The sequence below is a fragment of the Durio zibethinus genome, chromosome 14 (genome assembly GCF_047325235.1).
Source record: "Durio zibethinus cultivar Kanyao isolate XHJ-2024 chromosome 14, ASM4732523v1, whole genome shotgun sequence".
In the NCBI taxonomy this organism is placed as follows: Eukaryota; Viridiplantae; Streptophyta; class Magnoliopsida; order Malvales; family Malvaceae; genus Durio; species Durio zibethinus.
In genome coordinates, this window is record NC_143175.1 from 13,483,000 (window position 1) to 13,498,060 (window position 15,061).

The 15,061-nt window shown below is 29.8% G+C and overlaps 1 pseudogene across 1 annotated transcript; it reads right to left on the reverse strand.

The window, feature by feature from the left end:
* Window positions 1–12,302: 12,302 nt before the first annotated feature.
* Window positions 12,303–14,392, reverse strand: LOC111294806 (putative protein phosphatase 2C 30 pseudogene; annotated as a pseudogene). The gene is made up of 3 exons (XR_016327565.1): window positions 13,879–14,392; window positions 13,263–13,726; window positions 12,303–13,156 (listed from the first exon to the last, which is right to left on the reverse strand). The product of XR_016327565.1 is annotated as a putative protein phosphatase 2C 30 pseudogene (transcript).
* Between the last annotated feature and the right edge of the window lie 669 nt (window positions 14,393–15,061).

Sequence of the window (15,061 nt, forward strand, 5' to 3'; positions counted from 1 at the left end):
CTCAATTGAGCATCACACCACTCAAAGCTTGACTTTTCAAGTCCTATGATCCTAATTTTCACTAAGGCTATGAGCAATGAAATTTGCAAAATCCTTATAAGCTAATACATGAGGCATTCTTTTATGGATTTTAGATTTTGGTAATTTAATGATTGTCAAAGGCTATTCCAAACATGTCACCACCCAAGCTTCTTCACAAAGCTTAACCTCTCAAATTTCTTCCATGAGGCATAATTATTGAAAAGATCATATCCCATCAATATCTTTGTTCGATATCTTAATTTATACAACATTCATTTTTTTTCCTTCATTGCCTTAAAATTTTCTTTTGCCCACATCTTAGGCTAAATTTACCAAAAAGCTAAATTTACCAAAAAGCTAAATTATCCAATTTTTTCAATATCTTTTAATCTAGATGGCATTCATTTCATCTCTTATCGAATGAAGACTATATGAACAATTAGTGTGGGTTATGATATTAATGACTGATTGAGATTTCATTTGATGTAGTAAAATTATACACTTTGATTTTAAGTTGTAAAAAAAAGAGCAAAAAAAAAAAATACAAAAGAATTGATTATAACATCATGCATATTAAACATTCAAATAATTCCAAAATCAAAGAAAAAAAATACTTCCAAGAATTGCTTTTCAATAGAGGTATCCATATTTGATATGATAAATGACCATATTTTATATATTCTTCATAAAAAGAAAATATCCATTTACTAACACTTTTGAACCTATTAAATTCTTTTTTAAGAAACCCTAACTAAGAATCACCTTTCACATTAAGGGGTAAGTATGAAAGAGGATTTATTTGAGAAAATATTTGATCTAAAGTTAAAGGATAAGGAAAAAACAAATACCTACAGTCAAAAGGCAAGTTCCAAAGTTTTGGGTTTAATTTGTTAGAAAGGAAACATAAGAGAAAAAAGAAAAGAAAAAAAGAGAAAAAAGATGAAAAATGTGGAAAGAAAAATGTCTTTGAGAAAGAAATGATCATTGGTTTAATTACCTTTACACACACTTTTAAGCCTATTTATCCTTTATTTTGAGAATCTTAAACCTTGGCCCACATTACGTCATTTAAAAAGCTTATTTTGATCAAGTGTGAATGTTAAATTAAAGAGCTTGTTTTTAGGAAATCACCATCACTTTTAGATTTTTAATGAATTTTGAGTTTTCAAATACATGATGGAATAGTAAAAAAAAAAGAAAGATTAAATGAGGTTTTAAGGTGAAAACCCAAAAGGGTAGTCTATAGCAAGATTGAAATTATGAAAGCAAATCGTGCAATTTCATTAGAGGAAGGGATTTTAAATATACCAATGATCATTGGAAACCTTTGAAAAACATAAAAAGATCAACCCAGTATGAAGATTTATTCTAAAATTTGAGTTTTTCTTTCTTTTTCAAAAATTTTGAGTCTGTCATAACTAGTTTGACATTTGTTAAAATGTCACATATCAAGAATTTAATGGAGTGCTGAAATGGATTATGCTTAAAAAAAGTTTTTTCAATAAATTTGAACTTTCATTTGTGAACCTAGATAAGGAAACATTGATCTTCATTTTCTAATTAGTGGCAAAATCTTTCTTACTAACTAAAATCTTAATGTGTCAAACTATTTCATCATTTTGGAAAGATCAAAATGCGATTCACCTAATTCATTCTAGTTAGTAATAACCAGTTTTTAAAAGATCTAAATGTCACATGTTTTTAAAGAATTGATATATTTTTGTTTTGGTCATGGAAAATTGTTATGTGGGGTGATCTTTTATTTGGGGTAATTGGTGTTATTTTTTAAAAACATTCAAATTTGGATTGTTGCATTTATGAATTTTGGTGGATAAGAGAAAGATAATTTTCAAATCAATATGACAAGAGTGACCTTTTTGGGGCAACAAGAATCTTTGTTTTAATAATTGCATTTGCATTATTTGATAAATATACAAATATTTATTTTCATAATTGCATCTACATAATTGTTTGGATAATGCATTTGCATCATTTAGGGAATTTATAAATTATATAATTGTTTGGACCATGCATTTGCATCATTTGCTGAAAATTTAAATAATTGTTTTGAATATTACATTTGAACCATTGTTTGTACCATATGTTTGCATCATTTGGTGAATATATAAATCATTGATTGAATATTGCATTTGCATCATAGTTAGAACCATGCATTTGTATCATTTGATGAGCATTTAAATCTTTGACATTTAAAAACATTTGCATTATTTAATTAAGATTTTTGAATATATTAAGAAAGATGATGAAAAATGATATTTTCATCTAATTTATTGGGATAGATATATTTGCATTTGCATTTTGGTGGAAAGCATTTACATTTATATTGGTGAGATAAGTATTTGCATTTGCATCTTAGTAAGATACATTAGCATTCATATTTACATTTTTTGCAAACATTGAGGTAAAGAAAGAAACAAAAATTTGATTTAAACCCAAAATTAGCTTACAGGTGATAAGATTTAGGTTGAGATTAACTGGCACATGATGAGACTTAAACCCAAATTAGCTAGTATTATTGAATCTTAAGCCCTTGACACCAATAGAGAATTTAAGCCCAATATGTTGGCTAAAGAAAAATGTTGATTTTTTAAAGTTTTAAAGCTTTTGTTAAAGATTAGTTATCTAAAAATAAGAAATGATTTGTAAGACCTCAAAACATAATCTTCAAGACCTCTGGGCATAATCTACAAAACCTCAAGTCATGATCCATAAAACCTTAGGTACTTTTTTAGTTTTTAAAGTTTCATAGCCTTTGATAAAATGAACTCTTTCCTTTTTTAAAGTTTCATAGCTCTCTGTTGGAATGAGCTCTTTTAGATTTTAAAATTGTTGAACTTTTGTTTAGATGAGCTTTTCATCACAAGATGAGAATCTCTGAATGAATCCTTGAGACATTGAATTTCAAATATGAACTTTTCGAATGCAAATATTTGATTTTGGGTGAGAATATCTAAAATTTTCAAATGAAAATATTTGAACTTTTTGAATGTGAATCTTTGAAATTTTAGATGTGAATTTCTAAATTTTTTTCAAATGTGAAAATTTTTAACTTTAGATATGAATCTCTAAAATTTTTAAATAATAATATTTGAATTTCAAATATGAATCTTTAAATGTTAGATCTGAATCTCTAAAATTTTCAAATGAAAATTTTTGAAATTTTGGATGTGAGTCCTTAAAATTTTTTGAACGAGAATATTTAAATTTTAGATATGAATCTCTAAAATTTTTCAAATGAGAATTTTTAAATTTGTGAATGTGAATCTCTAAGATTTTCAAATATAAGCCTTTGAATTTTTTATGTGAATCTCTAAGAATTTTAAAAGTGAATCTTGGAAATTTTAAATATGAATCTCAAAAATTTTTTGAATGTGAATTTTTGAAATTTAGAAGTTTCATTTGTGAATCTTCAAAATTATTTTAAATCTTTTGCAAACCTTTGAATTTTTTACAAATCTTTTAATCTTTGCGAATCTTGAATTTTTTTAAAATCTTTGAATTTTTTTTGTGAATCTTAAATCTTTTGCAAACCTTTGAATCTTTTGTGAATCAAATTTTGAATCTTGCGAACCTTTGACTTCTTTCAAATCTTTGAAATCTGGCAAACTTTTAGATTCTCATGAATTTTTCAATTCTTGCTTTGAGACCTTATAAATCTTTAAAATCTTGTGGACCTTTAAATTTAATTGCGAATTTTTGAATTTTAAATTGTGAACTTTTGAATTTCAAGTTTAAAACTTTTGAAAGGTGTGCAAATTACAAATTTAGTTTAGATGAGAATTTATGAATTTTTATTTTTAATCAAATTCGGACATAATGAATGTCTATATCTTTGCATAATTTTTATTTTACAGAAAATATGCAAAGAATGATAGCTATAAACACCTAATTTTGTCCAAGGGGTTTTTTTATGATTGGGTCTTGAATTGCATTTTGATATTGGGTTTTAAATGCTATTTTTTAAGCTCAAATTTAAATGCCCAAAAGTGTTTTTATTTTTATTTATGTTTTGTTATTTGGTAAACAAAAAATAAATTTTGATTTTTTTTAAATATTGTGATTTAAAGATTGAGTATAATTTTGGTAATTCTTGAGAATCAAGTTTTTACAAAGAAAGAAAATAAATTTTAATAGGATCTTGATAAATTCAGTTAGTATTAAAATTTTTCAAATTGAAAAGAGATTCAATTTTTATATAAAGAGCTTAATTCTTAATTAGAAAATCACCAATAATTAAAGAAGAAAAAGCAACACAAAGTTTTGAGTTTTGAGGGAGAAAACTTTTGGCTACAAAGAGAATAGAGAAGGAAATTTTGAAGGCTTTGGTTTTTTGGCTTAAATACTATGAGCAAATGACAATGTTTGGATGAGGCTCGACTTGTGCCTAAACCCGCTTTACTCATTTCCTAGCCAATTTAATCGTAAATTTTTTTTTCTAATTTTATTTTTTATTTTTATTTTTGATTTCTTTATTTTTTTTCTTTACTTTTTCATTTTATTATTTTTAATTATGATTAAATTAAAAGTGATGAGAAAAAGAAGAAGGAAAAAAAGTGAAACTTTGGTAGGATTTTTATTACTATATTTATTTGTGTGATTTTTATTATATTTATTTGCATAATATTTTTGCATGAATTTTATTATATTTATTTGCATGAATAATTGTAATATATATTTGCATGATATTTTGCATGAATTTAATTTATTTGCATGATTTATTACATAATTTCAAATGGAAGATTATGATGTTAGGAAACACCTTGGCAGATTCTTTGTCTAAAGTAACATAAAAAATTACAACAAATACCTTAGCTCATATATTGATCAAAGAGTTGTTTAAGAAAAGCATAAATGAGAAACATGTCAGGTAAATTGAAGAAAATGAATCATGGATATCACCAATTAAAGTGTATATGACATCAGAAGAATTACTAAAAAATAAAAATTTAAGAAAGATATAAATTAGGAAAACCCTTGGTACATATTGTTATCAATGAAAAGTTGCATAAAAGGTCATTCAGTTTTCGACACCTAAGGTGTATGAATGAGGAAAAAATAGATTATATGCTTAGAAAAATTTATGAAAGAATTTGTGGGAATCGCCTTTAACCTCATCCTTTAGCTTATAAGATGTTAAAGTAAGGATATTACTAGCTAACTATCAGGAAGGATCAACTTACCTAGTTAGAAGATGTGATAAATGCAACAGGTTTGCCCATGCCCAACATTTTTCCTTAGTTAAGCTGACTTCAATAATAAGTCTATGACCTTTCTTGAAATAGAGGATGGATGTGCTCGAACCATTCATCTCAATCCTTAAGCAAAAGAAGTTTATAATGGTAGCTATTGATTATTTCACCAAATGTTTTGAGGTTGAAACGCTAACTACCACTATAAAGTCTAAAGTTGAAAATTTGTATGAGAGAACATCATTTGTCAATTTGAGTTACCTTAGTCTATAATAATAGATAACAGGAAGCAATTCGATAATTCAAAGTTCAAAGAATGGTTTTTTAACCTCTCTATTGACATGAAATTCACCTCGATTACTCACCCATAATCTAATGGCTAGGCTGAGGCTACCAACAAAGCTATACTCAAAGCTTTGTAGAAAAGATTGAATAATGCCAAGGGAAAATAAGCTAAAGAACTTTCTAGAGTATTATGGACATTAAAAAATACATCCAAAGTCCATATAAAAGAGACACCCTTTAATTTAACTTTTGGAACAAAGGCCATGGTACCAGTTAAAACTGGCCTATTAAGCTTTCATGTTAAACTAAGCAATGACAAAAGAAATGAATAAGCTTTCAAAGCAAACCTAAACCTAACCAAGGAGCAAAGGGATGTAACTCTAACAAGAATAGCTACATATCAAGAAAAAGTTTTAAGCTACTAAAATAAAGGGGTCCAATGAAAAGAGATAAGCATGGGTGACTTAATCTTTAAAAAAATCAAAGCTTATGGTAGTGATGACTAATGAGGAAAGTTGGCATCAAACTGGGAAGAACCATACATTGTTAAAGAAGTTGCCTGACCTAGTACTTATAGGTTGCAAGATTTGAATGGAAATCTCATTTCGAGGAAATTGAATGATAATAATTTAAAGATCTACTATCAATAAGGGCTATGTAGTGGAGTTAGATTATGAATATTTCATCTACTTGCTAATTCAAGATATGAGATAAATAAAACTCAAAGTTGAAAGAATCCTACTATGAATGTCTGATGAATATCCTTTATGAAGTTCTTAGATAAAGTCGATTAATTCCTTAACCAAATTTTAAGAAAAAAAATCACATGTAACTACAACGACGAGGTCAATGATTTTATTTTATATTAACTTGAATGATTATATTAATTTAAATAATACCAAGCTTGAAGATGTAAAAAAAGAATGAAAATTAATGATTTCATTGATAGTAATAAATAATTAAATGATTTTTTTTTAAAAAAAATAAGCAACAACAAAGTATATGTCAATAGATCTTAAAAATTTTCTAGAGAGCATGTTAGACTCCATCTTCAAACTGAGATTCATAAAGAGGCACCTCTAGATTTTAAATAGCTTAGCCCTTTTTCTAGTTAGCAGTGATGACAGCAACAACTTGGTCAATCTCCATTTCATCCTTATCTTGTTGCTGTTGTTCATCACCTTAAGCCTTTTCCTCAGTAGTAGTTAGCTAGTTCTTCAAGTTGTTTATGTCAATCATCAAAAGATCGAGATAAGGATAAATAAAGTTCACTTTTGTCAAAATAAGGTCAAAAGCATCAAACACCTATTCTTAAACAAAGTTTATCTGCATATTATAGAAGTCGTCAAACTAAAAAAAGTTTACCATAGTTCGTTACTCAACTTTTTTGGAAGCTTGAAGTTCACTTTTTAAACATTTCACTTCAGCTAAAGCATCAGCTAGTTTGAGATGGGATTGTTAATGAAGAGACTTAACTGTGGCTTTTTATATGGACATATCTTTAAGCTGCTAGGACAATCTCTCAACCTTCTTGTTGAACTCATTATTAGTCGTTTTATATTATTTAAGATCTTAAGCTTTTTGGTGCTCTTCTTAAAAGATTTAATGCCTTTAACATTTTTTTTTCATATCTTGCTTGACCTTGCAAAGGTGAGCAAAAACCTCATAAGAGTGCACTAGGGTTTAACTTTTATTCTGGGAGATAAATTGAAAGAGTCGAATAAAATTTGCAAGATAAAAAAAAAACCAAACTCAGACTTTGTATAATTTTTTAAAAAAGGAAAAGAAAAAAATTGATTTGCAACTAACCTTTCTTTATGATTGATATATGCTTAATTTTTTTCACCACATTGAGGTCGTTAAAAGTATTTGCCCTGCGTTGAACTTTAAGGTGACAGAGTATTTATTTGACAAAGGTTAGACTTTAGATGTAGCACCAAAAGATGATGATTCAATTTTCAACCTCTTTTGAGGCTTTTCTATGACCATTTTTTACTCTAACTTTTGTATTTCTATAAGACACTTTTCTTAGTTTAAGAATGATAAAAAGGTGGGTTAATGATTTTAATGCCTTAAGATGGACTACTAAGTTGAAGAAGAACTTTTATCCTTCCTCTTTCTTTGGAAGACTGAGTAAACCTGGTCATGTCAAAGCCCAAGATCTTTTGACCATTCATATCTTCAACTTAAAAAAAAAAAAACTAACCTGAGAGTTAGAAGATATTAAACTAAAAAGAGTTATGGTAAAAGGTTAACAAGAAAATTACCTTAATATGCAACTTCTTTAATAACATTAGAAGAAGTCAGCTCATTTACATCTATTATTAGTTTCTCATCCTAAAAAAAGTCATTTACTATATATCGAGCCCTGAGCTTTTCATCGTTTAAAAAATCTATTTCAGCCTCCTTAAATAAGCTTAATGAATTATTTATTTTCTAAACCTTGTTGATCTTTTGAACACAAAGAAAGAACACTTTTTAGGCTTTTATAAAGCTTGAGCAATTGAAAAAAATTCTTTTTGAGGGACAAACTATCATACAGTACTAATTCTTATCATGGGGATATTTCTTAATGGCAAAAAAATTCCATAAAAAAACCTATAAACGAAACAAGACCTAATTCTTTACAAAGAATAATAAACCTATTATACACTTAAAAGAATTGGGGGTGAGCTGAATAATAGTCAAATTATAGGATAAAAGAAATTGAATAATAAAAAATAAATAAGAAACCTAAGATTGACTAAAATAGAGTCCTAATAAACCCATAACCTATCAGACTCTACTAGATCAATCACCCTATCCTTAGACTTAGGCATAACAACATTGTAAGATTTTAAAAGACTATCAAACCTATCCTTTAAAGCTGCAACATGATAAACTAAACAAAAATTAGGGCATTCCTCAAAATAGCTCGATCTCTTAAATTTTTCATCATGTCTTTAGGATTGATGCTAAGATCGTAAAAAGTGTAGTAACGAATAAAGGTATCAACGTCAACGTCAGAACTTTCTATTTCCCTGATATTACCTTCACCCTTTTTTTAATGCAATCGGACCTATCAACCTACTCAGATCCTTAAACCTATTTGATTCTATAAACCTTTTTGCAAGTTTGCTCGACCACTAGAGATTGAGAAAATTCTTGAACCGTGTAAGACCAAAAACCTTCATGATGTTGGAAGAAGATAAAGATGACTTAAAAATAAAAGACTTAGAGTCAAACGATGATATATAATTAAAGTTTGAGATCGAAACAATGGTGGTTTAAGCACTAGAAATAATCATTAGAGGTTTAACAACAATAGAAGTTTGGCTAAAAGTATTTAGATAAGGAACTAAGAAGGAAAATGTTTGTATAAAAGTAAGAAAATGTTAGACGAAAGAGCCGAACTAACCATATTGGTTGGAATAGAAGGATACCATAAAAAACTTTTTCACCTATAGCTCTAACATTTTTCTCAAGTTGTTCTTTCCTCCTATAGACATTGGATTTAGCCTGTAGACAGCTCGACTATAGTCTCTTCCTACAATAATATAAAAGACCTTATCATTTGAACGAACCTTTACCTTTCATAAGCTTAGCTGACCTTTCCTAGCCTCTACCTTAAAATTAGATAAATCTAAACTAGAAGACATTAAAATTTAATAGACATACTGAGGTAAACAAAGGAAAGGAAGAAGGTCGAACAAAGAAAATTAAAAAAGTTAACAGAGATTGGCAAAATAATAGATCAACAAGAGGATAAAAAGATAATGTAAATACTAAAAGTGAATAAATTAAGGTATTAAGCATGATTTATATATGTAAAGTTCAAATCGGATAAGCGATCCAGATTAAGTCATGTCATAACACATGAACTAATAACAACCTTTCAACTTATCTAGTTAAATTCAAAGAATTATCCAATTTTCCAAATCCTACTTAAATTTCTTTCTCTTCAATAAATGTTGATTTAGATAAATCAACGGCCAATTTATTAAAAAAATTACTCCAAATGTCATGTTGGTTATACAATACAAGCATTATTAGGGAAAACTTCAGGTTGGGAAACTAAGGCCACTTGAGTAAACAAATTTTGTAAAAAACTAAATAAGACCTACCAAGAAAACTAAAAACTAAGTAAGACCTACCAAGAAAACTATCTCTTTGCCACTGCACTTGAAAAGTATTATAATCTTATAAAATCCATGCTCAACTCTTAACTCGACTTGGTATTAATGAATCGACAAGAGCAATCTTTCAATTGTTTGACACTTTAGACTATTTGATAAGGGGACAAACTATTAAGGGCATTTTATGGTCATAAAGGTATAATTGACCTTTTTTTTTAAAAATGACTCATTAGCAAAGCATGGGTACTTTAGTCAATTTAATACGAGCTGACATGGTCAGTCAACTTGAAATCTATGGATCTATATTAGCTCGGCCAACTTAACTTTTCACCTCAAGGCACATGGGCATGTTGACTTGTTATTCCTTAATTGGGTTTTCACTTGTTAAGTAGGCTGGGTTAAAGGGTGATAATGGTTCAAATCAAATCAGATTCAATTAAATTTTTTTAGCCAGTGCAAAAATTATAAAATTCAATCCAAATCTGAATCAAACTTCTATATGATTCGATTCGAATTGAATTTTACCAGTTTGGTTCATTGATTTTTAATTTTTGTTTATTTTTAATATGATTTTTAATATATTTAAATGATTTAGGTATAAAATAATTATTTTTATTTTATAAAAATTTAAAAAATATATAAAAATTAATAAAAATATATAATTCGGTTCGATTTTTTTTTTAATTTTTAATTTTTTGATTCAAAATCTGATCCAAACTTAATATATATATATATATTTAATATCTGAATTTAATACGAACCAAATAAAAAAAACCGATCTAAACTTAACTTAATATTATAGTTTCTAATCAAGTTTTTTATTTTTTCAATTGTTTTCTCATCCTCATCAAGCTAGCTCTGTCAACATTAAATCTGACTTTCAAAGTTCGGATTACCTAGGTTCAGTACTCTTATTTTAAAGTATTAATAGGCTTTTTATTTTAAGTATGAACATTCAGATCTCTCTATTTTTTAGATTTCTCTCTTTCTTATTGAACATTGACTTGAATGTTAAAATATAAGCATTAAAAAAAATCTTCAATCTTTTTTCTAATTGATGTCCAACTTTGTGATTTTTAACTTTTAACATCGTTGGACAGCTCCATACCAACAAAATAGATCACATCTTTAATAACCATAAGAATTAGACGTTAATATCATGTAATTGCACACAATCCAATAATTCTTACATCGTAAAATATATTTTATATTAAAAAGAAAATTTTGAAAATGACAGATCATTCTGTTTCTGGGATTCTATTTAACTCCCTGTTGGTGTTGACCAGGGGTACATGGAATTATCAAAGTATGCTTGTAAGCCATCCGCGTCTTTCCGGCTCCTTAATAATTCCAAAAAAAAAATGTAAAAGCACTTGGGAATTTATACTTTCTCCATGAATATGAGTGATCTTTGAACAAACAATTATTAGAATTAAAGTGTTCGCCACCTTGGGTTCCCAATCTATACAAAATTTTTTATATACGGAACAAACTGTAATTCCCAAGCAAAGTTATAATTACTTTGATTGTCAATGAGATAGGAGTTGGGAGCGAATGACATGGGCGTTTGATATTTGAATCCCGTAATCTTTTGTCATTTTCTTTTGTTTGGAATAAGCAAAAGAATCTCTGGCATTCTTTTAGCCAAAATCCTTGACATGGATATCTAACAAGAAAAGTAAAAGCCCATGAAAATGCTGGTTTGCACTTTGTAAAAAGATGCCCAAAATTGTCTCTTTATTTGGGGTGGAAACGGGTTGAGCATGGGTCGAGTTATATTTAATCCCTTTGATTGTTGATGTCTTCCCTCGAGCCAGACGGTGGTTGGTTTGGTAGAATTGTTTTAGAAATTCCCAGTTGTTGTTGATGTTAAGTCAAGATTGTCAACTGGGTTTCTCAAAAAAAGATGTCAACTGGGACTTACGATTAACAGCCTCGGTTTAGCGAACATTAATTGGATAATTTAACCATTAATATCATTAGAATATGTCTAGATCTAATCTTTTTTTAACAATCTAAAAAATGCACTCTTTCATATTTATGTTTTCAGACAATTTTAAAAATGTATTTTTTTTTTCTCTTAATACTCCTTATAAGGATTAAACCTATATGGATTATACCCAAATTGACAAGAAAAGGAAATTTTTTACCGACCGTACTAATTACTTCTTGTGAAAAATGGATAACCTGCCGCGCTACTCTTTGGGTGAATTTGTTACGTGTTTTTTTTTAAATGGATCCCATGCACTGAAGCTTGTTTCTGATTCAAACAAATTAAAAGATACGTTTAATTCTTAAAAAAAAAAAAAAAAAAAAAACTGAGACTGCATTTCAAGTTCTTTTACTAAACTCATTTTCAAGCTTTGATTTGTCCGACCTATTAGTTTCACAAAAGTTTGCACGGATGAAAACTCTAACAAAATACACATAAAAAAATTGATTTTGTTTGAAGTTACAAGGAATCAAAGATATACCAAACCAATCTGAAAGACTGAACCAACATGTCCTAAATGATTCATCATCCATTTCCTCAAATCCCCCATGACTTTAAACCACAATATAGCATACATTCTACCAATCATTATTTTTAAAGCATCCCATGCTAACAAGAAGAAATACTTCTTTTTTTATTATTACTTTAAAAAGAGCTAAATTGCATTTTCAACGGACAAAGAAGGCAATATGAATTAATTTAATAGCATCATTACTCATTACTACTAAAATAAAGAGCGTTCAGAAACCATTCATGATTCATCCATTATTGGAAAAGTGCCAAGCATGACCCGTCTGGTCTAACAACTATTCAGAAGCCATTTCTTGACTTTGGAACAATTGAATGCTAAGTTAGTCAACATGGCAACTTGTAGGGTTGACCATGGCCAGCAGCTACAAGTGCTCCACTTCTATCTTTAAGAACTATTATCATATCAGGGGGTGCTAATGATTATAACAAACTATTTGAGGATCCCTGATCAGTCAATATCACCTTCTTTCTTTTGACAAGGCAATCGCTGTCTTGCGGATAACACGGTGATGGGAACCATTGGACCTCAAGTATTGGCATGGGGAAATGATCAGTCTGATGATCTGCAAGAACTTTTGGCATACTACAATGGCATCTTTAAAACACAGTAATGTCCATGTTAAAACTACAACCACCACCCACAAAGCAGCCACCGCTACCTGCCATTACCACAACCAATTGCCATTTTCGACGGGGTAATGGATGATGCAATTTCAAAAGTGTATCTGGTCTTCTTAGCTCAATAGCTGCAAGTTTCTGATTCAAAATGGAAGACCTGCAGGAGCAGCAAAATATTTCCCGATTCGCATCTAAACAAGTCTTCCCCCTGACAAGTCCAGAAACGAAGAGTTCTAGCGGAATTATCATCACACTAATATCATCAAAGGAGCCTCTCCATGATAAACAATTCAGCGAGCCTTTTTGCGAGCAGAAAATGGCTTAGGCTTATCAACACCTACACAGAAAGGTCGAACTAAATCTATTGCCTCTTGGTTGGTAACCTGAAAGGCAAGACAAAGTTCAATTTGACATCATAATAACTCAAAAGGGATCATCAAAGGAGGTTCAAAAAAGCAATTATATAAGCATCTACGGTCTAACATATACCTTATTCCAAAGACCATCTGAGGCCAGGATCAAAAACTCACACCCATGCTTAATTTTTATCATTTTAGTCTCTGATTCTGCAATTATACATTGTTTATGATGTTTATCTCCAAGTGTTCTCGATACAACAAGCAACCCTTGAATTCTCCTAACACCATGGCAACAATCCACATAACCAACCTACAAATTAAACATCAAAACAGGGACTGTATTTTGACACGACAATCACCTCATTAGATGCAACAAGATCACCTTTATGAATCTCTACAGTAACACAAAGTACCACCACCCACATCTTCCTTCAGAAAATCCATGTCTGTGGTTAAGTAAGCTTCTTTAATTGCATCTTCAATTGAATCTCCGAAATTTTTTGACACCTCCGCTATTACCTTCTTATCTAAATTCTTTGCTGCGAATTCAGCTGCCTTTGAACCCCCAAGCCCATCAAAAACACCAAAGAAAGCCTGCAAAAAATCAAAGCCTTTAAATTTTTAATTATGGAGGCGTATTATCGGCTTTGATCAACGGTTTTGTCTAAAAAATTCTCGATTTATTTAAGCAAAAAGTAATAATACAGGAAAATTGATTCAAAGAAGAAAATTAGAGGCAGAAATACCCTTTTAGAATCTCCGTTAAGATCAAAAATAGCGGAGTAACGGTCTTCCATTTTCCCTCTTCTCCCTCTCTTACAATAAACATAATAACCTTCCCCTTCCACCTGCACTCCTCCTCTCCTCTCAGAGTCTCCGCCCCAGCTTAACACCGTCGGTGTCTCTATCCTCGCAGACCTCTTCCTCTTCACCACCGAAAGCGCCGCATTGGCTCCTAAAGAGAGCTTTTTCTTTTGGACGCAAATGGACAACCGAGATTTTAGTGATGATAAAGACGACGGCGACTGCGACAGCGGTGTCGTAACGGAGGCGGACGAAAGTGGAAGAGGTGATTTGGGAGAGCGACGGAGACGGCGATGGAGATGGAGGCGCTTGAAAGCCGTTGATGCGAGTTGATGACGGGAAAGATGAACCGTCTGATTTACAGAAAATTGAAGAGGCTCTTTTGGTTTGGGTGAGAAAGAGGTAAAGGTTGGAACAATTAGAGACCAAGGCTTTTTTTTTTTTTTTCGTCTTCTTTTAGGGTAGCGAAAGGAGGGAATCGAGGCCGAGCCACCTAAATGAATTGAGAGAAAGTTTTCTATTAAAATAATAATATACGTGAGAAGACGAATGCGACGGTGCCGTTTTCTGGTTATTTTTCATTATTATTATTATTTTGGCAAGAGGTTTTTCAGGAAGTAGGAAGTTTGCCAGTTTGAGTTCTCTGGCTCGCCGGATTTAATATCCGCTTTGTTAGTCAAGGCCGGATGACCAAAGATGACCAAATGGCTGGGTTAAAAAGAAGAAAAATGCTCGGAGCAGTCATTTTTACCGTCACTCTTAAATACTCAAACAGTTATAGTTTCACGCCATCCCTAGTTTTAAGCTCGAAAACCTGTCATCTATTATTTCGGTAAAATTTCATCTTGCTTTTTTTTTTTTTTTTTATATAATTGAAAGAGTGAAAGCTGTTATATACGAGGTGTAATCGAATCGATATAATAAAAAATTTAAGTTTAAATTTAATTTTTAATTCGTAATTTTATATTTAATTTAAATTTAATTAAATTTTATTTTTTAATTCGAATTCATTCATAATTAAAATCGAATTATTCGAATTTGTTCGATTAAATTCGATTAATATATAAAAAGAAGTTCAATTTTTATATTCGACAAAAATTCGATTATTTATGTTCGAATTTGAAC